Here is a 23457-nt window from a genome sequence, read left to right as displayed (position 1 = left end):
TATTAGAACTGTTGCTGTTTAACCATCGCGTTGTTTCCGCTATTTCTGCGCCGTGTTTTCGCGCCGCGCTCCCATGTGCGGGAACTATTTTAGCTCGGTGGGGCTTGGCGCGGTCCTCGCCTCCCGAGGCCATGGCCTCCTCGTAGGCTTCGTGCCCTGCAAGGATCAGTAGGAGGGGTAACTTATGGTCTTAGATGTGGGGGCGATCGACCCAGGTCCTGCGCTTGTGTCGCGATGCCCGTGGGGCACGTACTGGGAGGGGTGCTCCTGCAGACGACTCGGGTAGGAAAGCTCCAAACGATCGGGGCAGAAAACACTCGCGAGGGCACCCGTGATCCTCCTTCGCGAGACTTCGCGAGAGAAAACGAGGTGAGCGAGCGAGAAAGACAAAGAGCCACAAGCCAGGAACGTCATCAACTCCAATAAAAACTTCAAACGGGAATAAACAAGCCAACTACAGAAAGCAAATGGGAAAGCCGCGTCCGGCGCCTATTCTAGTCTTCGACGTCTTCTCACCAGCGTGGAGCTAAGTGCTGCCACTAGGCGTGGGCGGGAGCCCCCGAGGCCCGAGGGCGGCACTCCGGAGACTCCGGGGCGTGTACAGCCCCACTCATTATTGCGTGAGAGTGTCACGGGCGGCGAGCTTCATAGGCATTGGCCTTCTTCACAGGCACCGGGCCTTTCTTGAACTGCGGCAGCTTCACAGGCATTCGCCTTCTTCACAGGCTCCGGGCCTTTTCCAAAGCGCAGCAGCTTCATAGGCATTCGCCTTCTTCACAGGCACCGGGCCTTTTCCAAAACACAGCGGCTTCACAGGCATTCGCCTTCTTCACAGGCACCGGGCCTTTTCCAAAACGCAACGGCTTCACAGGCATTCGCCTTCTTCACAGGCACCGGGCCTTTTCCAAAACGCAGCGGCTTGATAGGCATTCGCCTTCTTCACAGGCACCAGGCCTTTTCCAAAACACAGCGGCTTCACTCAGGGGTAGAACCTCCGGAGATGTTGAATGTTCCATGGGTTCTGGATGGGTACTCCCTCCGGAGTCTCCAAGCGCGCGGAGCCAGGCCTGGAAACATGAACAACCTTGAACGGGCCCTCCCACATGGGAGAGAGCTTGTGCAGCCCCTCCCTAGAGAGAACCCTTCTGAGCACGAGATTCCCTACCTCAAGGGTCCTGGGGCAGATGTTGCGGCTGCGGTATCGTCGTAGCGCCTGCTGATACCTTGCCGCTCGCAGTGCGGCTTCCCGACGGCGTTCCTCCCCCGGCATGACATCCGTCCCCCGCATGGCGTCCTGCTGAGCCTCGTCGAATGCCAGGACCCGTGCGGAGTGACGTCTGACCTCGTGAAGGAGAACAGCCTCCGCTCCATAGACGAGGAAGAACGGGGTCTTGCCGGTCGGCTTGGTCGCTGTCATGCAGATTGACCATAGCACGGACTGGAGCTCGTCGTGCCAGCCCCTGCCACAGGCCTCCAGCTTCTTCTTGAAGGTCCTGGGCTTGAGGCCCCTCAGGACCTCCGCGTTGGCTCGTTCAGCCTGGCCATTGCTCCGGGGGTGTGCTACCGAAGCGTAGCATATCTGTGTTCCAAGGTTAGCACAATACGTTTTGAGGAGATTACTGGTGAATTGCAAACCGTTGTTAGTGATGATGCGGTTAGGCACCCCAAACCGGCTCATGAGGCCCTTGATGAACTTGACTGCCGAGCCTGCCGGGATTGTGCGGACAGCTTCCACCTCGGCCCACTTGGTGAACTTGTCCACAACAACGTAGAGGTAGCGATAGCCCCCTGGCGCCCGAGGGAACAGGCCCAGAATGTCCAACCCCCAAACTGCGAACGGCCAGGAGAGGGGTATGGTCTATAGACCCCCCGCAGGCTGATGGATCTATTTAGCATGAAACTGGCAGGCCTCGCATGTCAGGACCCCGATTCCAAGTCACATCGATCTAGCCGGTAACACCTCGTATCACTTTGCGGCCTCACGCACGGTATCCCACGGGTGTCGCCTTACCATGGCCCGGGACCGTTTGCTCCTTTTGGCTCACGTATATGATAGTGTCGCTAGCTACCATATGACAGAGAACCTGGGCCGACATGGCTAGTCGTGAACCCAAAGCGGCACAGACCTATGGAGACAGGCATACATGAATCACATCGAGCATGTCGGTCATCAGCGAGTGATTCCGGGATGTAGCACTGGGCTAACAGGACTCCGGGGAACCCGGGCTGTAGCAGGCTAGGCAGGACTCCGGATATCACCGCGTGACATTTCCCCGAAGGGACAGACATAGGAACGAAGTGAAACACATGTCGGCCAGTCAAGTGTCCTGAGCAGTAGTGCTGGGCTAGCAGGACTCCGGTGAACCGGGCTGTAGCGGACTACTATGGCTCGAGGAACACTAGACTACATTTCCCCATAAGAAAGGCTGCCAAGGATAAACAACTAGATTGTCAGATCCCAATCATACCAAGCATTTCAATCATACACACAATATGCCCGATATGAGTACATACAACATGGCATCACAACAAAACTCTACAACTCAAGTACTTTATTTAAAGGCTCCAGAGAGCCATACATAACATGTTCATACAGATAGGGGTCACATGACCCGACACTCAAGTCATACAATCATACAAGCACGTGCGGAAGCAACTAGTCTGAGTACAGACTCTAGAAAGAAAGAAGGCTTCTCGAAGCCTGTCTATCTACATAGGGCCCTCCATGGCCAGGATCACCACCTGGGTGGCTAGTCACTCGTCGACGTCAAGGTCTACATAGAACCCATCGGAGGGGGCGGTGTTGTCGTCTAAAAACAGTAATTAAGCAAACATGAGTACAAAGGTACTCAGCAAGTCTTACATCAGAACCTACTATACATGCTTATTCTCAAGAAGGTGGTGGGGTTAATGCAGCAAGCCAGCTTTGACTCTTGGCTAAGCTATCCTACGGAACTTCACCAGTAAAATAGTTTTCGCACACGAGTCCACTACTCACCAACACAATACTCCACCGGGGATCCTCCCTCGTCATCCTACGAGAGGGCCATCCTCGGTACTCACACTTATCTTGAGTCTTTTAGTAGTATCCATTAACTTGTCTATGAACTGTATAGGCAACCAAGTAGTCCTTTACTGCAGACGCGGCTATTCGAATAGTTTTATACCCTGCAGGGGTGTACCGCCGCTTACACGACATGTACTCGGCAACCTTCAAGCGTAAGCCCAGCGAGGGTGTCGGCCACGGCCTACCTAACACTTAAGTCTCTAGTCCAGGTTTATCGCCTATCCAGGTTCCATCCGCAGGGAGTCCGGCCGAGGTTTCCAAATACGGCCCCGAACGATGTGAACAGGGTCCCGAGACGCCAAACGGGCGCCCGTCATACCCGGCCACGGTGTATCTACCGCAACATAGCCCACCCCTAGGGTCAGCGCTACGCACGGCCGCCAACACATAACCTACAAACACCAGAAACTATTTGCAACTCCTGGACAGAGTACTAGGGTGATTAAGAAGCCGAGAGGGTCAATTAAGGATCCCAATGCATGGTAGTAGCTGAATCTTAAATCACACATACAGATCTCAGTTCTTAGGGACGGCCTCAATGAAACAACCCACCATGTACTCCTACATGGCCTCTCATCGATACCTTTACCAAAACATGTTCAACACATCCCTCACATTACCGGCATAAGCATTTCACTCTGGCCCATCACCCAGATGAACCAGACTTGACACAACTCTAAACATAGCAGGCATAGCAAGGTAGGAATCACATACATGGCTCAATCAACTCCTACGCATGCTAGTGGGTTTCATCTAGTTACTGTGGCAATGACAGGTCATGCAGAGGATAAGGGTTCAACTACCGTAGCACACAGCAGTTTGAATCGCGTTGTCTTAATGCAGTAAACAAGAGCAGAAGCGAGAACATGGGTTTGTATCAGAATGATCAATGGTTACTTGCCTGATGGAGTGGTAGTGGGATACTGCCCTTTAGTTGGATACTCGTAAATATCCTAGGAGGCAGAACCTACCACGAAGAACACATCGGAACACAATCAACACATGATGATATGCAACAATATGGTGCATGCTATGACATGGCAATATGAATGTGTCTTGGCCTAATGCAAGTTATAATAGAAAGGAATGAACTCATTTGAATCAAAGATTCAAATATTAGCTCATTAAACATGGCCTTAATAGTGCATTTCCTTATTCTGCTTAAACAGCAAGGTAAACTTGTTTTGTCATGCATGAAACCATTACAAATGGATAGATTGAATTTTTCTGATCATTTTTCATATATAAATCTTTACATTTGGAGCTATGGTTGATTTTCTATGATTTTTAGAAGTTTTGACTATTTTCTAGAATTTCCTGAATAAAAATAAATCCAGAAAATGCATTACTGCGTCAGCATTGCGTCATGCTGACCTCAGCAGGTCAAAGGCGCCAGCCCAGGTCAAACCTGACTGGTGGGCCCCTTCTGTCAGCCTCTTAGCTAATTAACAGGGTTAGATTAACACTAATTAGCTGTCAGTGGAGCCTGGGCCCCCATGTCAGTGACTGATTTAATTAAAATTAATTAAAAATAATCCTAATTTATTTAGATTATTAACAGGGTTAGACTAATGAACTGTTGGGCTTTATTAAAAATACTAAAATGTTTTCCAAAAATCCTGAAAATAATTATGGGCTCTGTTTAGATTATTTCCAACAGCAAACATTTATTTCCAGAATTATTTGGGCATTTAAATTATTTTATAGCATTTAAATGCCCAAATTCAAATACTTATGATTTAATTCAATGACCTTCTGTTGACCTAGAAAAATGTGCACCAATTTTGCCAGAGGTTTTAACCCAAGACAAAGAGGGTGAACTTTTTGGAAGGACATTTCAGGTTCATTGAAAATAATTTTAGTAAACCCTAGTTGTTTCCAGGGGGGTGTTGGGGGTTTCTGCCTTCCCCATTTCAAATTTAAAAGAAATTTAAACATGATGCACACTCTAATGCTTGAACTAGCTAGGGTGTGACAACTCACCCCCACTCAAAAGAATCTCGTCCCGAGATTTAGGATCCTCTAGAAAGAAGGTGGGGTACTCGAGTCAAAGACAATGCTCCCTTTCCCAAGTGGCTTCTTTCTCGGAATGGTGTGACCATTGAACCTTGAGAAACTTGATATTCTGACGTCGAGTGGTACGCTCGGCCTGATCAAGGATACGAACGGGGTATTCCCGATAGGAGAGGTTATCTTGTAGATCAAGCGTTTCGTGGTCCACTCCACGGATAGGATCCGCGAAGCAACGCCTGAGTTGTGAAACGTGGAAGACATCGTGAACTCTGGAAAGATGCGGAGGTAGTTCCAATTGGTAGGCAACTTCTCCTCGTTAGGCAAGAATGCGAAAGGGTCCAATGTAACGAGGGGCCAATTTGCCTTTGATATCGAAACGATGGGTTCCCTTTAACAGAGTAATCCGAAGGTAAGCCTTCTCGTCGACTTCATAAGTCATAGGCTTATGTTTACGATCATATTGACTCTTTTTACGAGATTGGGCTGTTTTCAATTTCTCACGAATAACGCGAACCTGCTCTTCTGCTTCCTGAATCATATCCAGGCCAAAGAGTTGTTTTTCCCCGGTTTCTGACCAGTTAAGAGGCGTTCGACATTTCCGTCCATAGAGAACTTCGAAAGGAGCCTTGCCTAAGCTGGCTTGATAACTATTGTTATAAGCAAACTCCACGAATGGAAGGCATTTCTCCCAACTCATTCTGAACGAGATGACAGAAGCTTGGAGCATATCTTCCAGAAGTTGATTGACTCGTTCCACTTGACCACTTGATTGAGGATGGAAGGCGGTGCTAAAGGAGAGACGAGTTCCCATAGCATTTTGGAAACTTTCCCAAAATCGAGAGGTGAAGAGACTTCCACGGTCTGAGTTAATTTCCAATGGAACACCATGAAGAGACACTATTCGGGAGATGTATAAATCAGCTAGCTGGCTAGCGGTGATACTCTCACGAACAGGTAGGAAATCGGCTACTTTGGAAAGACGATCGATCACGACAAAGATGGCATTATTCCCTCTCTTGGTCCTGGGAAACCCAGTGATGAAATCCATACTGATTTTATCCCATTTCCACTCGGGAATAGCCAAAGGTTGAAGGGTGCCAGCAGGCCGTTGATGCTCTGCTTTAACACGACGACAAACGTCGCAATTAGCAATGTATTGAGCGATTTCTCTCTTCATCCTAGTCCACCAAAACCTCTGGCGTAGGTCTTGATACATTTTAGTACTACCGGGATGAATGGTGAGAGGGGATTCATGAGCTTCCTTAAGGATCAACTGGCGCAGATGTTGTTTCTTGGGAACCACCAAATGGTTCTCGAAGAAGACAACACCTTGCTCATCCATGGAGAAACATTTAGCAACTCCGCTAGCGATGTTTTCCGTAATCCGGGATATGCCCTTATCATACCGCTGGGCGGTTATGATTTGATCCATAAGGTAGGTTTCGCCAGTAGGGTGGATAGGAATCCTTGAGGAACAATGTGAAGATTTAGCTTACGAAATTCCTCATGGATAAATGGTTGACTTTGTTGTAACATCAGGTTGTTACAATAGGACTTACGGCTTAGCGCATCAGCCATGACATTGGCTTTGCCCGGGGTGTAAGTTATTCCTAAGTCATAATCCGAGATCAACTCAACCCAACGTCTTTGCCTGAGATTCAAGTCTGGTTGGGTGAAGATATATTTCAAACTTTGGTGATCGGTGAAGATCTCGCATCGATTACCGAGGAGGTAATGTCGCCAGGTTTTAAGTGCATGGACTACAGCTGCAAGCTCTAGATCATGTGTGGGATAATTTTCCTCATGTGGGTGTAATTCCCGTGAAGCATAGGCAATTACCTGACGATCCTGCATGAGTATGCAACCTAGTCCTTATCGCGAGGCGTCACAATAGATAATAAAGTCCTTGGAGAAATCTGGTGGTACCAGTACGGGAGCAGATGTCAGGCGTCTTTTCAGTTCCTGAAAACTGAACTCGCACTGTGGAGCCCACTCGAACTTTTTATCTTTCTTGAGGAGTTCAGTTAGAGGTTTAGCAACCTTGGAGAAATTCTCGATGAAGCGGCGGCAATAGCTCGCTAAGCCAAGGAAGCTCCAAACTTGCTTAACCGTATCAGGTGGAGTCCAATCAAGGACGGCTTGAACTAGCTCAGGATTGATAGCAATACCCTTGCCAGAGATTACATGGCCTAGATAGGTCACTTCTGGCAACCAAAATTCACACTTGGAGAATTTGGCATAAAGGCGATGCTCTCGAAGTTTCATCAATACTAGCCTTAGATGTTCGGCATGTTCCTCTTCATTCTTGGAGTAGATGAGTATGTCATCGAGGTATACTACGACAAATTTGTCCAAGTACTCCACGAAAACCGAGTTCATTAACCGGGAGAAGGTGGCTGGGGCATTGGTTAAACCGAAGGACATCATGGTGTATTCGTATTGGTCATAACGAGTAACAAAGGCCGTTTTGGGAATGTCCCCGTTTCTGATTTTGATTTGATGGTAGCCCAACCTCAAATCCATCTTGGAAAAGACTGAGGATCCAGCGAGCTGATCATACAGATCGTTAATCCTGGGAAGCGGGTATTTGTTCTTGATGGTGACCAGGTTGACAGGGCGGTAGTCCACAACCATTCGATCCGTTCCATCCTTCTTCTTAACGAAGAGGATGGGGCAAGCCCAAGGAGAGGAACTAGGACGGATGAAACCCTTTTTCAAGGACTCATCGAGTTGGTTCTTAAGCTCGGCTAGTTCTAAGGGTGCCATCTTGTAGGGTCTTCTAGAAATTGGAACGGTTCCTGGAACAAGGTCTATCACAAACTCGACATCCCTGTCAGGTGGAACACCTGGAAGTTCTTCTGGAAAGACATCCGGAAAGTCTCAGACTATCGGAACATCCTCAAGGTCTGGAAGGGGGTTGGCATTTAGGGAGTAAAGCTGGCGCTGGGCCACTCGAGTTAAGACATTGACTGTCTTGCCCGATGGGTGAGTAAGCTGAACAGTTCTAGTGGCACAATCAATCTTAGCATAATGAGCTGACATCCAGTCCATACCCAAGATGATGTTAATGTCCGTGGACTTGAGAGCTATTAAGGATGCAAGGAAGACAAGTCTATCGACAAGAATTTCGTTCCCATGGCTTACTCTAGAAGTTTGCCATCTAGAGCCAGGAGTTTGAATTTCCATGGTAGAGGGCATGTCACAGAATGTCGTGTTGTGCAATCGAGCATAGTTCTCGGATATGAATGAATGAGATGCTCCAGTATCGAAAAGAATAGATCCCGGATGGTAGTTAACAAGGAGCGTACCAAGGACGATGTTGGGATCCTCATGAGCCTCCTCGGCTGAAACATAGTTGACATGGCCACGTGTAGTGGTGGCCGGCTTGGCGTAGAATGTTTTCCCCGCGGGCTTACCACGGCCAACGGACTTTCCAGTTTGATTGGGGTTGTTGTTCTGGGGACACTCTCGGCTATAGTGACCCGGCTCTCCACACTTAAAGCATGTCACCACATTGGGGCGTGGAGCAGCATTAGCAGCGGGGCCACCATAGGGCTTGGGCGGTGCAAATTGCTGGTTGGGACGAGGCGCCTCAAAGGATGGCCTCGGGATGAACCTGGGTGGCAGTGCCGTGCTTGGAATCCACACCCGGCGCTTCTGAGTTCCAGAGCCGGATGAAGAGCCAAAATCACGGGAGTGCTTGCGTGAAGCGTCATAATCAGTCTGGCCCGTCTCAGCACTGATGGCTTTATTGACCAACTTCTGAAAGGAGGTGCACTCGTGCAGACGAAGATCGCGGCGAAGCTCAGGGCTAAGTCCCTTGCGGAACCTTGCCTGCTTCTTAGCGTCAGTAGATACCTCTTCAGAGGCATAGCGTGCCAGATTCCCAAATTCACGACTATATGCATCCACAGTCAGTCTTCCTTGGGTGAAGTTGCAGAACTCCTCCCTCTTGCGATCCATGAGACCTTCCGGAATGTGATGCTCACGGAAAGCCTCACTGAATTCAGCCCAAGTAGTGATTTGGCCGACTGGGCGCATAGCATCGAAGTTTTCCCACCAAAGGCTAGCAGGGCCTTCGAGATGATAGGCAACATAAGTAACTTTGTCGGCTTCGGCTACGTTGGCAGAACGTAGCTTGTGGGTGATGCTGTGAAGCCAGTCATCCGCGTCGAGGGGTTCGACGGAATGGTTAAACTTTGGTGGGTACAGCTTGATAAAGTCATTGATTGACACCAAGTCATTTTGTGGGTGGCATGCAGTGTTCTGCTAATCCGCTCTAGTAGGCGGTTAGTCTCATGCTTGTTTCTTTCCGCCTCCAGCATTACTTCGGCCAGAGAAGGCGGGTGAGGCAGATTTTCACCCCTAGCTGCATTGGCTTCCCCCTGCTCCGAGGCAGCAGGGTTGCTGCGGGTGTTGACCATCGTAGGAGAAAACAAGACAATGGTTTAGATAAGGATGGCTCAAACTTAGCAAGGAATGCAGAATGTAATGGATAACACGGAATGCAGAGATGTTCATCCGTATGTCATGGTAATATAAAACTGCCATATATATACCAACGGTCATACACATCATACATAGTTTAGTACAAGCCCAGGCTACAATACAACTATGATGAAAGACATTACATCTCATCGGAGGCATTCCAAGCTCCTATACATTATTTGTCTACACCTCCGGAATTTACTACACACTAAGTCGTATTCCACAAGTCACGCAGGACAGTGGAGATACAACTACTACAATACTAGTGGTACTACTACTAACTCAGACAGCTCCGTAGTAGTCCTCATAGAAGTCACCTCCGTAGCCTGGAAGTTCAACATGACCATCCGGGAACAGACGGTCCTGAGGAGCCTGTGGACCAAAGGGGTTAGGATGAGGTCTTGGACCAACAAACGGTGGCCTGCGGGGACCACGGGGTGGGGTGATGCCTCCCACATCACGCCAATCCACCATGTCTGGCAGAGCTGATCTCACAGGATACGGATCCCTTGTATCCATACATCCAGCTTGCACCGTAGGTGCAAACCGAGTCAATGTGGCCCAATGATCAGCACAGGTATTGAAAAGCTCCAGCCTCAAGGCCCGATTCTCTTGGTCCTTATCTTCGAACATCTCGGCAGTGGTACGAGTTAATGAGTCCTCCTGACTGGAGTCAGCATAGATAGCCTGAAGATACCCTTGCGCTCCCGGAAGTGAAGCTGGCATGTAACGGAAGTCGGTGTTCCGAAGCAGGCCAGTCCGGACTCGCAAGATGGTCATCATGGAATAGGCAGCATCCTGCACAGCCATCTCAACAGTAACTCTGAGTCCATAGGAACAGTGAAGGGGCTCGGTAGATCCAGGATAAGAAGGAAATATCCTGACGGTGCAGAGATATTGGCTTTGATTAAAGTCGCGGAACTGCTCTTCGACGGTGTATTCGGGATACCAACGGTAGCCTGTCTCGATCATTACCCGGACTAACATAGCAGTATGACCGGGCACGTCGAAGCACCGGGTCAGGTGAACCACTTGGTTTTGAACACGAGTGGCCATCTGAAAGCACAACCACAATGCAAAGACATCAGAATTTCTAGGGAAAATTGGACAGCATAATAGCTGTAAATGCTCAGAAAAAGATTTGAGACATCCACAACAGTTCGCAATACCACTCAACATCATCATATCAAGGTTATGATCCAATTAGCAACATACTAAGAATAGTAGAAACTGAACTAGGACTTGAACAACAATCCTATAAGCTACTACGGATTAGTAACACGTGAACCTGATAGAAGAAGAGAGCCTAATCCTTAACCCACGTTGAATGAGAAGAGAATGACTCAGATCAGAGACATAGGGTAAAGGAGTAAAAGAGCCTTACGTTCCCTCCCACAATCAATTCCCCTACATATAACTAAAGCATTTCTAGACTCGACATCGACCAGTTTGGCTCAACGAACCTACAGGCAGTCCGGCTCTGATGCCAACGCTGTCAGGACCCCGATTACAAGTCACATCGATCTAGCCAGTAACACCTCATATCACTTTGCGGCCTCACGCACGGTATCCCACGGGTGTCGCCTTACCATGGCCCGGGACCGTTTGCGCCTTTTGGCTCACGTATATGATAGTGCCGCTAGCTACCATATGAGAGAGAACCCGGGCCGACATGGCTAGTCGTGAACCCAAAGCGGCACAGACCTATGGAGACAGGCATACATGAATCACATCGAGCATGTCGGTCATCAGCGAGTGATTCCGGGCTGTAGCACTGGGCTAACAGGACTCCGGGGAACCCGGGCTGTAGCAGGCTAGGCAGGACTCCGGATATCACCGCGTGACATTTCCCCGAAGGGACAGACATAGGAACGAAGTGAAACACATGCCGGCCAGTCAAGTGTCCTGAGCAGTAGTGCTGGGCTAGCAGGACTCCGGTGAACCGGGCTGTAGCGGACTACTATGGCTCGAGGAAACCTAGACTACATTTCCCCATAAGAAAGGCTGCCAAGGATAAACAACTAGATTGTCGGATCCCACTCATACCAAGCATTTCAATCATACACACAATATGCCCGATATGAGTACATACAACATGGCATCACAACAAAACTCTACAACTCAAGTACTTTATTTAAAGGCTCCAGGGAGCCATACATAACATGTTCATACAGATAGGGGTCACATGACCCGACACTCAAGTCATACAATCATACAAGCACATGCGGAAGCACTAGTCTGAGTACAGACTCTAGAAAGAAAGAAGGCTTCTCGAAGCCTGTCTATCTACATAGGGCCCTCCATGGCCAGGATCACCACCTGGGTGGCTAGTCACTCGTCGACGTCAAGGTCTACGTAGAACCCATCGGAGGGGGCGGTGTTGTCGTCTGAAAACAGTAATTAAGCAAACATGAGTACAAAGGTACTCAGCAAGTCTTACATCAGAACCTACTATACATGCTTATTCTCAAGAAGGTGGTGGGGTTAATGCAGCAAGCCAGCTTTGACTCTTGGCTAAGCTATCCTACGGAACTTCACCAGTAAAATAGTTTTCGCACACGAGTCCACTACTCACCAACACAATACTCCACCGGGGATCCTCCCTCGTCATCCTACGAGAGGGCCATCCTCGGTACTCACACTTATCTTGAGTCTTTTAGTAGTATCCATTAACTTGTCTATGAACTGTATAGGCAACCAAGTAGTACTTTACCGCGGACGCGGCTATTCGAATAGTTTTATACCCTGCAGGGGTGTACTTCGTCATACACGCTTTCACCACTTACCGCCGTTTACACGACATGTACTCGGCAACCTTCAAGCGGAAGCCCAGCGAGGGTGTCGGCCACGGCCTACCTAAACACTTAAGTCTCTAGTCCAGGTTTATCGCCTATCCAGGTTCCATCCACAGGGAGTCCGGCCAAGGTTTCCACATACGGCCCCGAACGATGTGAACAGGGTTCCCGAGAGACCAAACGGGTGACTTGGTACACCCGGCCACGGTGTATCTACCGCAACGTAGCCCACCCCTAGGGTCAGCGCTACGCACGGCCGCCAACACATAACCTACAAACACCAGAAACTATTTGCAACTCCTGGACAGAGTACTAGGGTGATTAAGAAGCCGAGAGGGTCCATTGGTAAGGATCCCAATGCACGGTAGTAGCTGAATCTTAAATCACACATACAGATCTCAGTTCTTAGTGACGGCCTCAATGAAACAACCCACCATGTACTCCTACATAGCCTCTCATCGATACCTTTAACAAAACATGTTCAACACATCCCTCACATTACCGACATCAGCATTTCACTCTAGCCCATCACCCAGATGAACCAGACCTGACACAACTCTAAGCATAGGAGGCATAGCAAGGTAGGAATCACAAAACATGGCTCAATCAACTCCTACACATGCTAGTGGGTTTCATCCAGTTAATGTGGCACTGATAGGTCATGCAAAGGATAAGGGTTCAACTACCGTAGCACACAGCAGTTTGAATCGCGTTGTCTTAATGCAGTAAACAAGAGCAGAAACGAGAACATGGGTTTGTATCGGAATGATCAATGGATGCTTGCCTGATGGAGTGGTAGCGGGATACTGCCCTTCAGTTGGATACTCGTGAATATCCTCGGAGGCAGAACCTACCACGGAGAACACATCGGAACACAATCAACACATGATGATATGCAACAATATGGTGCATGCTATGACATGGCAATATGAATGTGTCTTGGCCTAATGCAAGTTATAATAGAAAGGAATGAACTCATTTGAATCAAAGATTCAAATATTAGCTCATTAAACATGGCCTTAATAGTGCATTTCCTTATTCTGCTTAAACAGCAAGGTAAACTTGTTTTGTCATGCATGAAACCATTACAAATGGATAGATTGAATTTTTCTGATCATTTTTCATATATAAATCTTTGCATTTGGAGCTATGGTTGATTTTCTATGGTTTTTAGAAGTTTTGACTATTTTCTGGAATTTCCTGAATAAAAATAAATCCAGAAAATGCATTACTGCGTCAGCATTGCGTCATGCTGACCTCAGCAGGTCAAAGGCGCCAGCCCAGGTCAAACCTGACTGGTGGGCCCCTTCTGTCAGCCTCTTAGCTAATTAACAGGGTTAGATTAACACTAATTAGCTGTCAGTGGGGCCTGGGCCCACATGTCGGTGACTGATTTAATCAAAATTAATTAAAACTAATCCTAATTTGGTTAGCAGACCGGCCGCACCTGTCATAGACTCAGGGGGGGTCTACCTGGGCCCACCCAGGGGTCAAACTGGGTCAAACTCGCCGGCGTTGAGCCGCCGGCGAGGCCGAGACGGCGGAGGGCTTTGGATTTGGTCCTCCGCTGACCAAATCGACGGCGGAGACGTGCTATGCGTAGCTGGGGCTCGTGCACATCTAGTGGGGCAAGTGGGAGGAGCTGGGGTGGAGCGAACTTACCGGAATCAAGCTCGTGGCGGCGGCCGGAGTTCGGACGGGGTTGGTTTCGATGCTACGGTGCACGGGAGGTAGAGCTGGTGGTGGCTACGGGCTCCTGGTGCTGCACTTAGCACAACGGCGAGCTTGGCTTCGAGCCACTGTGGCTCTGGCCACGATGGCGCCATGGACGACGGCGGGGAGCTCTCGGGTGCGGTGGAAACGGCGGCTACAGAGGCCAAACGAGCACGGGAGCTAGGGGGAAAGGAAGAGGAGCTCACAGCGGAGTCGGAGAGGGGGTCAGCGAGCTCAAGGAGGTCCTGGCAACGGTGAATCGGCCGAAGACGGCTCGGGTGCCCGAGGTTGAAGACGAGGGCGTAGACGGCGTTCGGCGGCGTTTGGGGTCGCGTGGGTCGGCGAAGTGGTCCAGGGCGATGAGGCGGAGCTATTGGGCTCGTCGGAGGGGCGAGGGAGTGGCTGTGGTGGCAACTACGGCGATCGGCAGCGAGGTACGCGCTCGGCCATCGCGGGAGAGGGTGAGGGAGATGAGGGGGAGAGTGAGAGAGAATGAGAGGGGGACGTGGGGGTCGCGTGGCACTCCTGGACGTCTCCAGGACGTCGGCAGAAGCAGGAGGTGGCCAGCGCGTGGCCGGCGCGCGGCGAGCACGCGCCCCTGCCTCCTGGCGTGAGGAGGACGACGACTGGCGAAGCCAGTAGGCTGGGCCGAGCCAGGTGGGCTGGCCAGCTCAGGTAAGGCCCAGGTGGCTTCCTTCTCTCTTTTTTTTGTAAATTTGTTTCTGTTTTCTATTTAACTGCAATTGTTGGGCTTTATTAAAAATACTAAAACGTTTCCAAAAATCCTGAAAATAATTGTGGGCTCTGTTTAGATTATTTCCAACAGCAAACATTTATTTCCAGAATTATTTGGGCATTTAAATTATTTTATAGCATTTAAATGCCCAAATTCAAATACTTATGATTTAATTCAATGACCTTCTGTTGACCTAGAAAAATGTGCACCAATTTTGCCAGAGGTTTTAACCCAAGACAAAGAGGGTGAACTTTTTAGAAGGGCATTTCAGGTTCATTGAAAATAATTTTAGTAAACCCTAGTTGTTTCCAGGGGGTGTTGGGGGTTTCTGCCTTCCCCATTTCAAATTTAAAAGAAATTTAAACATGATGCACACTCTAATGCTTGAACTAGCTAGGGTGTGACATCGCAGGCCTTCACCAGCTCAACGGCGTCGCTGAGTGCTGTGGGCCAGTAGAACCCGCTGCGGAACGCCTTGCCGATGAGGGTTCGTGACGACGAGTGGTGCCCGCAGTCTCCGCTGTATATGTCCGCTAGCAGTTCCTTTCCCTGCTCCCTGGAAATGCAACGTATGGACACGTCATTTGGCCGCTTCCTGTAGAGCTCGCCATCCTAGATGCAATAAGCCATGGCCTGCCATGCCACACGCTCCGCCTCCTCCTCGTTCTCCGGCAGAATCCCTTGCATCAGGTAGTCCTTGAGCTTTGGGATCCAACATCCCTCCTGAGGCTCCAATGCCAGGAGCAAGCGTGCCCCTGATGCCGGGCCGCAGACCGGAGCTCCTGAGGCAAGCGGCTGAGGAGGCTCCTCCCTTGGTTGCGCCGCGCCTGATAGCGACAGCGCCACCGAGGGCTTGAAGAGCCGCTCCTCGAAGATGCTAGGTTCCTGCGGCAGCCGCCTAGACGCCCTCTGGGCAATGTCGTCAGCCTCCTGATTGGTGCCGCAAGGCACATGCTGCAGCTCCAGCCCCCAGAACTATTTCTCCATCCTACGGACTTCAGCGAGGTAAGCTTCCATGTGCTCGTCCTTCGGCTCGTATATCTTGTTGGATAAGTTGACGAGGACCTGTGAATCGCCCTTGATGGTGAGGCGCTTTACCCCTAAGGCGATCGCGGCTTTCAAGCCTGCTATCAGGCCTTCGTATTCTGCTATGTTGTTGGAGACCTTCTCTCCGTGCTGGAAGCAGAGTTGCATGGCGTAATAGAGTTTGTCCTAGGTAGGGGACACAAGCACTGCGCCAGCTCCTGCATCGTGTCGGGAGAACATACCATTGATGTACACGACCCAGCCGTCCGGTGCTTCACTCCCCAGGGAAAGTGATCGGTCTTCGCCTGCCTCGAGACCCAGCGCTTCCGCCCATTCTGCCACGAAATCTGCAAGTGCAACTCCCTTGATAACTCTAGTCGTGCTGAATTCTAGGTGAAATTCCTGTAGCTCAATGTTCCGTTCGGCGACCCTTCCAGCTGAGTTGGGGCTACTAAGAACTCTTTCCAAGGGATATGCCGAGACGACCTTGATGGGATGTCCTTGGAAGTAGTGGCGCAGCTTGCGTGAGGCCACTAGTAGTGTGAGGAGGAGTTTTTGAGGCATGGGATACCGTGCCCTTGCATCCCGTAGCACCGTGCTAACGAAGTACACGGGATGCTCGATGAGGTTGAGGGTGTTGGCGCTGCTTGCGTCCTCCAGAGGTCGAGGCGTCTCTGGAGACGACGGAGCCCTCGGGGCTAGGTCACCAGAAGAGGCCTCTCCTGCTCCGGGTGCGTTCTCCTGATGCGGCTGTCCCTTTCTGGTTGTGGTTGCGGCCTTCGCGAGGCCCTCCTGGCTCTGCTTTGCTTCAGTTCAGACGGTTGATGCGGCCTTGGCACAGCGCTCCTCCATGACCACCACCAGGGTTTGCGCTGGTGGAGTAGGGAGTGGCCGCAAGGTAGAGCACCAGGGGCTCCCGAGGACGCGGAGCTACCATCACTGGCAGACTGGTAAGGTACCTCTTGAGGTCTTGGAATGACTTGTCGGCCTCTTCAGTCCATTCGAAGGGGCCCTTTTTCTTCATCAGCTTGAAGAAGGGCAGGGCTCGTTCCCCCAGCTTGGAGATGAAGCGCCCCAACGCAGTCACATGCCCGGTGAGCTTCTGCATTTCTCTGAGGGTCCTCGGCGGGCTCATATCTTCGACTGCCTTGACCTTCTCCGGGTTGGCCTCGATGCCCCTGTGGGATACGAGGAAACCCAGGAGCTTGCCCGAGGGGACTCCAAATACGCACTTCTCCGGGTTGAGCCGTAGGTCCACTTCGTTGAGGCTGGCAAAGGTTTCTTCCAAGTCCTGTATCAGGGTTCTTGCCTCACGAGACTTCACCACAATGTCATCGACGTAAGCTTCAGCATTCCTCCCGAGCTGCCGGCCTAAGGCGATGTGCATCAGCCGCTGAAAGGTCGCACCTGCGTTGCGCAGCCCAAATGGCATGCATGTATAGCAGTACACTCCACACGGGGTCAGGAAAGCTGTCTTCTCCACGTCTTCTACCACCATCTTGATCTAGTGATAGCCCGAGAAGGCATCCAGGAAGCACAATAGGTCACACTCTGCGGTGGAGTCGACTATCTGGTCGATGCGGGGGAGCGGAAATGGATCCTGCGGGCAGGCCTTGTTGAGGTTGGTGAAGTCGACGCACATGCACTCTTTCCCCCCTTCTTTGGCACGACAACAGGATTAGCCAGCCAATCCGGGTAGCAGACCTCGCGGATAACCCCTGCCGCCTCTAGCTTCCGGGGCTCTTGAACGATGAAAGCCTGTTTCTCAGTAGACTGCCGCCTTTCCGTTTGCTTCACGGGGCGTACATTGGGGCACACATTGAGGTGATGCTCAATCACTTCCCTTGGGACCCCCGCTAACTGATCTGGTTCCCACGCGAACACCTTCTTGTTCGCATGCAGGAAGCTGATTAGGGCCTTCTCCTGCTCGGGCTCGAGGTTGGCCCCTATGGTGAAGGTGGCGCCAGTGGACCCGTCCTCATCAACTGGTACCTACTTGGTTTCCGACTTGTCTTGGGTGAACAACTGCTTCTTTTTAGCCGGCGCAGCTCCCTTGGGCTCAAGGGCGTCGGTGCTAGTGGGCTGCGCCACCGCGGCCACCCTGAAAACAAGCCGGAGCACCTGCAGCGCATCCCTTGTGTCTCCTGACATGGTGAGGGGGCCGCTGCTCCCGGGCATCTTCATGAGGTTGTACGCCGGGTGAGTTGCTGCCATGAACTGAGCCAAGGCCGGATAGCCCACGATGGCGTTGTAGGGGAGGCCGATAGGGGCAATGTCGAAGTCGATCAACTCCGTGCGGAAGTTGTCGCAGGTGCCGAAATGACCCGTTACTCTGGACAAGGGCGACGCTTCAAAATGACCTGGAATCTCTGATGGCTCAGCTCGACGAGATCCCTGGTCGAGTGCAAGAATGGAAGAAGTCCTCTGCCTGGTGTGGTGCTGACGTGGCGTTGTCCTTGGTAAGAGTCCACTACAAGGAAGCTCGAGAAGACAAGCTGGCGGCGATCAAGGTCGCCAACACCAAAAGGCACGACTTCCAGTCCTTTATGGAGACTTTCATCGCTGTTGCCACTCGGATCGCGGATGGAATCGACTTGGACGAATTCGTCGAACCCGCCAGCCCTCCTCCTGCCGAGTGAACAAACTATGAGATTTGACCTTGTCTTAAATTTGCCTCAGAATGCCGAGTGATTGCCGAGTGATCGAATACTTTTGATTTGTTGCTTGGAACTTTAGGATTTATCCAAATTGCTTTTGAGTATGCTTGTGATTGCTTTTGGGATCTTCTCCGTTGTATATGTGGCGTAGCTTGGAGAAATAGGTTGCAGTCGACCTGCGCTTCGTCGTCCTTGCGGACAAGGATGGAGCGCACGTTGTATTTGTGGCGTAGCTCGGAGAAGAGGGCCGCGGTCGACCTGCACCTCGTCGTCCTTGCGGAGAAGGATGGAGCGCACATTGTACTTGTGGTGAAGCTCGGAGAAGAGGGTTGCAGTCGACCTGCGCCTCATCGTCCTTGCGGACAAGCGTGGAGAAAACGTTGTATTTGTGGCGTAGCTCGGAGAAGAGGGCCGTGGTCGACCTGCACCTCGTCGTCCTTGTGGACAAGGATGGAGTGCATGTTGTACTTGTGGCGAAGCTCGGAGAAGAGGGTTGCAGTCGACCTGCGCCTCATCGTCCTTGCGGACAAGGGTGGAGCGTACGTTGTATTTGTGGCGTAGCTCGTAGAAGAGGGTCGCGGTCGACTTGCACCTCGTCGTACTTGCGGGTAGGGAAAGTATTTTACAAACTTAGGCGAATACTGGACTGCAGCTAAGCCCCTGAGTGGGAGGATTGCTCACCACTCGGTAGGATTTTTTAAACTTAGGCGAGTACTGGATTGCAGCTAAGCCTCTGAGTGGGAGGATTGCTCACCACTCGGTAGGATTTTTTAAACTTAGGCGAGTACTGGACTGCAGCTAAGCCCCCGAGTGGGAGGATTGCTCACCACTCGGTAGGATTTTTTAAACTTAGGTGAGTACTGGACTGCAGCTAAGCCTCCGAGTGGGAGGATTGCTCACCACTTGGTAGGATTTTTTAAACTTAGGCAAGTACTGGACTGCAGCTAAGCCTCTGAGTGGGAGGATTTCTCACCACTCGGTAGGATTTTTTAAACTTAGGCGAGTACTAGACTGCAGCTAAGCCTTCGAGTGGGAGGATTGCTCACCACTCGGTAGGATTTTCTTTCGAACAAAGGCGAAACGGATTCGCGGCTAAGCCCCCCGAGTGAGAGGCTTGCTCATCACGCGGTAGGATTTTCTTTCGAACTTAGGCGAAACGGATTCGCGGCTAAGCCCACCCAGCTAACCCATGTACCTTGTGGTTGTGGGTTCGAGCCCCACGGTGGGCGCCAACTGTCGTGGTTCTAAGTATGATAGTAGAATGGGGGGTAGGAATGTAGAGGCAAGATCCTAGCTATGGAGGAGTTGTACACACGAGTTTTACGAGTTCAGGCCCTTCTCGGAGGAAGTAACAGCCCTACGTCTTGGAGCCCGGAGGCGGTCGACTGGATTATATGCGTGCGTGTGTTACAGGGGGTGCGAACCCCTGTCCCTGAGGAGGGGGTGTCTTATATAGAGTTCTCCAGACCCCTCCCGCCCTCAGTTACAAAGGGTTTAAGGTACATAAAGATGGGGACGTTACTGGTAACACCTGTAATATAAGTACATAATGACCATTAAGGCTATGACTTAAATCCCGACCGTTGCAGAGTGGAGTGGCTCTAGATCTTCTAGTAGTCGAGTGGTTGTCCGTTCGGTCGAGTGGATGATGATTTTTCTTCGACTGCTTCTAGTTCTTTTAGGGATGTCCTTGGGGAGGGTATCTTGGACAGATCCATGACCCTACCCTAGGTACATGGCTTCATCACTCGGTACTCTTTGTCTGCGCTTGCCTCCTGAGCACCAAAGAGGAAACAAGGACACTGTGCATGCTGGCGCCCGCCTGGTCTTGATGGTAATGGCTCACGTCATTGGAACCTCGCGAGGTTTGCCTGGCCTCGATCTCTCCGCCCCTCATGAGCCAGCCTGGTGAGGCCGCTCCTGAGGAGATCTTGTGTCATCCGCCTCGCGAGGCTTGGCCCCTCGTGAGGGAATTGAATGCTTGTTGGTGAATTGGGCCGTACGGGCCCGCTTGTAGAGCCACGCCATGGGCCGCAGGCAGACAAGTCTAGGGACCCCCGTTCCTAGAACGCCGACACAAGGGTTTGCCGGAACCCGCGATTCGACAGGCTCTCCTCCCGATAAGCACGCGCATGGGTCTAATTGCACGCCTCCCATACTCAAATAGCTACCCTGCATGGCGCCTACTAGCTGATAAAAAAGGAGAAACGTGGCGGCACGTACATGGTAAATAGAACGCCCACGATTTCAATAATACTTGTGTTTCCAATTGTAACGTGACAACACTTGTTGCAAAATGACTTTGTTGATTGTTAATGTGTGCGCCTTCACAAATCGTACAGCAAAATTACCATAGCATGTTGGTGCCATGTCATGACACCAAGCCAAGTTTCATGATTTTCATGCGTGTTTTGGATTTACAGGAATTAAAAAACCAAGTTTCTCAATGTTTCCAGCCGAGCCACGACGCCGAGATGTTTGAATTTCATTCCCATTTCTTGCATGTGCCTTAGAAATTTACCCGAGGACACACATGTAATTTTTCAACCAACTTTGGTGCACTGGAGCATGTGCTTGTATTTCAAATTTGAATTATGCACACAAAGGTGACATGTTTCCTCTCAGAACCACGAGCCTTCTTGAGAGAAGCTCCGGTTTGCAAGAAGCTTATACCAAAACTTGTTCCTATTCGGCCAATTTCTTTACCATAGCATGGTAGTACCATGACATGACACCATGCCAAGTTTCATGATTTTCAAGTGTGTTTTGGATTTACAAGAATTTTAAAACCAAGTTTCTCAATGTTCTCGGCCGAGCCACGATGCCCATATGTTTGAATTTCATTCCCATTTCTTTCATGGGACCTAGAAATTCACCCGAGGACACACATGTGATTTTTTCAACCAACTTTGGTGCACAGGAGCATGTGCTTGTAGTTCAAATTTGAATGACCAGAAACTCCATTAATGTATAAAAAAGGCCAAACGAACCCGGAATAATTCCAAAATTTAACAGAGCACTCATGTAGTTCTATGTTGCCTCTGTAAAGAAACTCAAGGGGGGCAGCGTATATCATTTCACACTCAAAGGTGACACGTTCCCTCTCAGAACCACGATCCTTCTTGAGAGAAGCTCCGGTTTGCAAGAAGCATATACCAAAACTTGTTCCAAATCGGCCCAATTTTTTACCACAGCATGCTAGTGCCATGACATGACACCATGCCAAGTTTCATGTTTTCCAGGCGAGTTTTGGATTTACATGAATTTAAAAACCAAGTTTCTCGATGTTCTCGGTCGAGTCACGACGCCCAGATGTTTGAATTTCATTCCCATTTCTTGCATGGGACCTAGAAATTCACCCAAGGACACACATGTGATTTCTCAACCAACTTTGGTGCACCGGAGCATGTGCTTGCAGTTAAAATTTGGATTATGGACATTAAATGTCCAGAAACTCAATTAATGTATAAAAAAGGCCAAATGAACCCGGGATAATTCTAAAATTTACCAGTGCACTCATATACTTCTATGTTGCCTCTGTAAAGAAAAACAGGGGGAAGGCAGCGTATATTGTTTCGCACACAAAGGTGACATGTTCCCTCTCAGAACCATGAGGCTTGTTGAGAGAATCTCCGATTTTGCAAGAAGCTTATACCAAAACTTGTCCCAATTCAGCCAAAAATTATACATATGAAAACAGGGTTTAGATTATCCCGAACATCTCACTACCTAGACCAATGTACTCTAATTTGAATTCAACATAAAATGGATACAAATATTTGAATTTGAGATCGTATGATACATGTGGTTCATACACTGGTGCGCGTCGATGCTATACAAATGGTTTTTAACCCCTTTTCGCGACAACATTTGGAACCGTCACCAAGTGTGTGGGGGCGATAGGGGGGTCCTTCCCACATGACCTAGAAATCGTCGGGGATAGGCCCTCCTGAACACAGGCTGGGGCCGTGTGCGATCATGCGAGGCATCGAACCCCAATCATTTCTGTAGGTATGTACACCCCACACAGTAATCCGAGAAAAACATTTCCGTTGGTATGTACATTCCACACGATGAATCCTAGAAAATCATTTCTGTTTGCATGTATATCACACACAATCAATCCAAGGAATATGTTTCCGTTCTTATGTACATCCCACACAGTCAATCCAGGGAAAACGTTTCCATTCGTATGTACATCCCACATAGTTTTATGTATACGCTCATGTGTGAAAGGTGTAACTATCACACACGCTCTGCCTTGGTTAAATGTTTGCTTTCATTAACTAAATCACACACGATTTGATGTAGAAAACTATGTGGCATTGGGCTATCCATCACAAGCGCTTTTACAGCCATAACCGTTTGCAAAGTTCCATCACCATCTATTCTCTTTTTATTTTTGCCAGTAGTTTATTATTCAAATTGGAAATTTTGAAATATGAAATGTGCAATTCAAATTCTCAGCACAATGGTTCAACAACGAGTCCATAAATAAAATTGCCAGTACAATATGTTCAGTACTTATAGGATTAGGCAGCAATTAACTATGATGAACTGCAGTATTTAAAGGTGGTAAAGGTGAAGAGACAAGTATAAATCATTTTGACGGTTGATGGTGTTGAAGAAGTGGAATGCCCATAATGTGCCTTCCTGCATGCCATAGGCACGAACCACTTTTGTCCAACCCCTTGTGACTTCTAGAGCATTATCATGGTAGCATGAATTATATACTTTAACCTTAGTTGCCTCCACTCTGGTCATGTAGTTTGCAAGGTAATCATCAGTAAATAGCTTCAGAAACCACTGAAAAGAGAAAAATATCAGATACTGAGGTCTAATAGACTAACTTGTTGCGGGCAGGGGGAAAAGGCAACACATTACTTACCATCCAAAAGTTCGATGTTGTCTTCGACAAAGTGTAAATAAAGAGCTTAATTCCAATCACCCATTTATTTCGCC

General features: G+C 49.7%; 1 pseudogene; it reads right to left on the bottom strand.

Annotated features, from left to right (window-relative positions):
* Window positions 1-15787: 15787 nt before the first annotated feature.
* LOC125546852 overlaps window positions 15788-23457 on the bottom strand; it is a 44294-nt pseudogene continuing 36624 nt past the window's right edge.

The sequence above is a fragment of the Triticum urartu genome, chromosome 3 (assembly GCF_003073215.2).
Source record: "Triticum urartu cultivar G1812 chromosome 3, Tu2.1, whole genome shotgun sequence".
NCBI lineage: Eukaryota > Viridiplantae > Streptophyta > Magnoliopsida > Poales > Poaceae > Triticum > Triticum urartu.
This window is presented reverse-complemented; position numbering and strand designations above follow the sequence as displayed.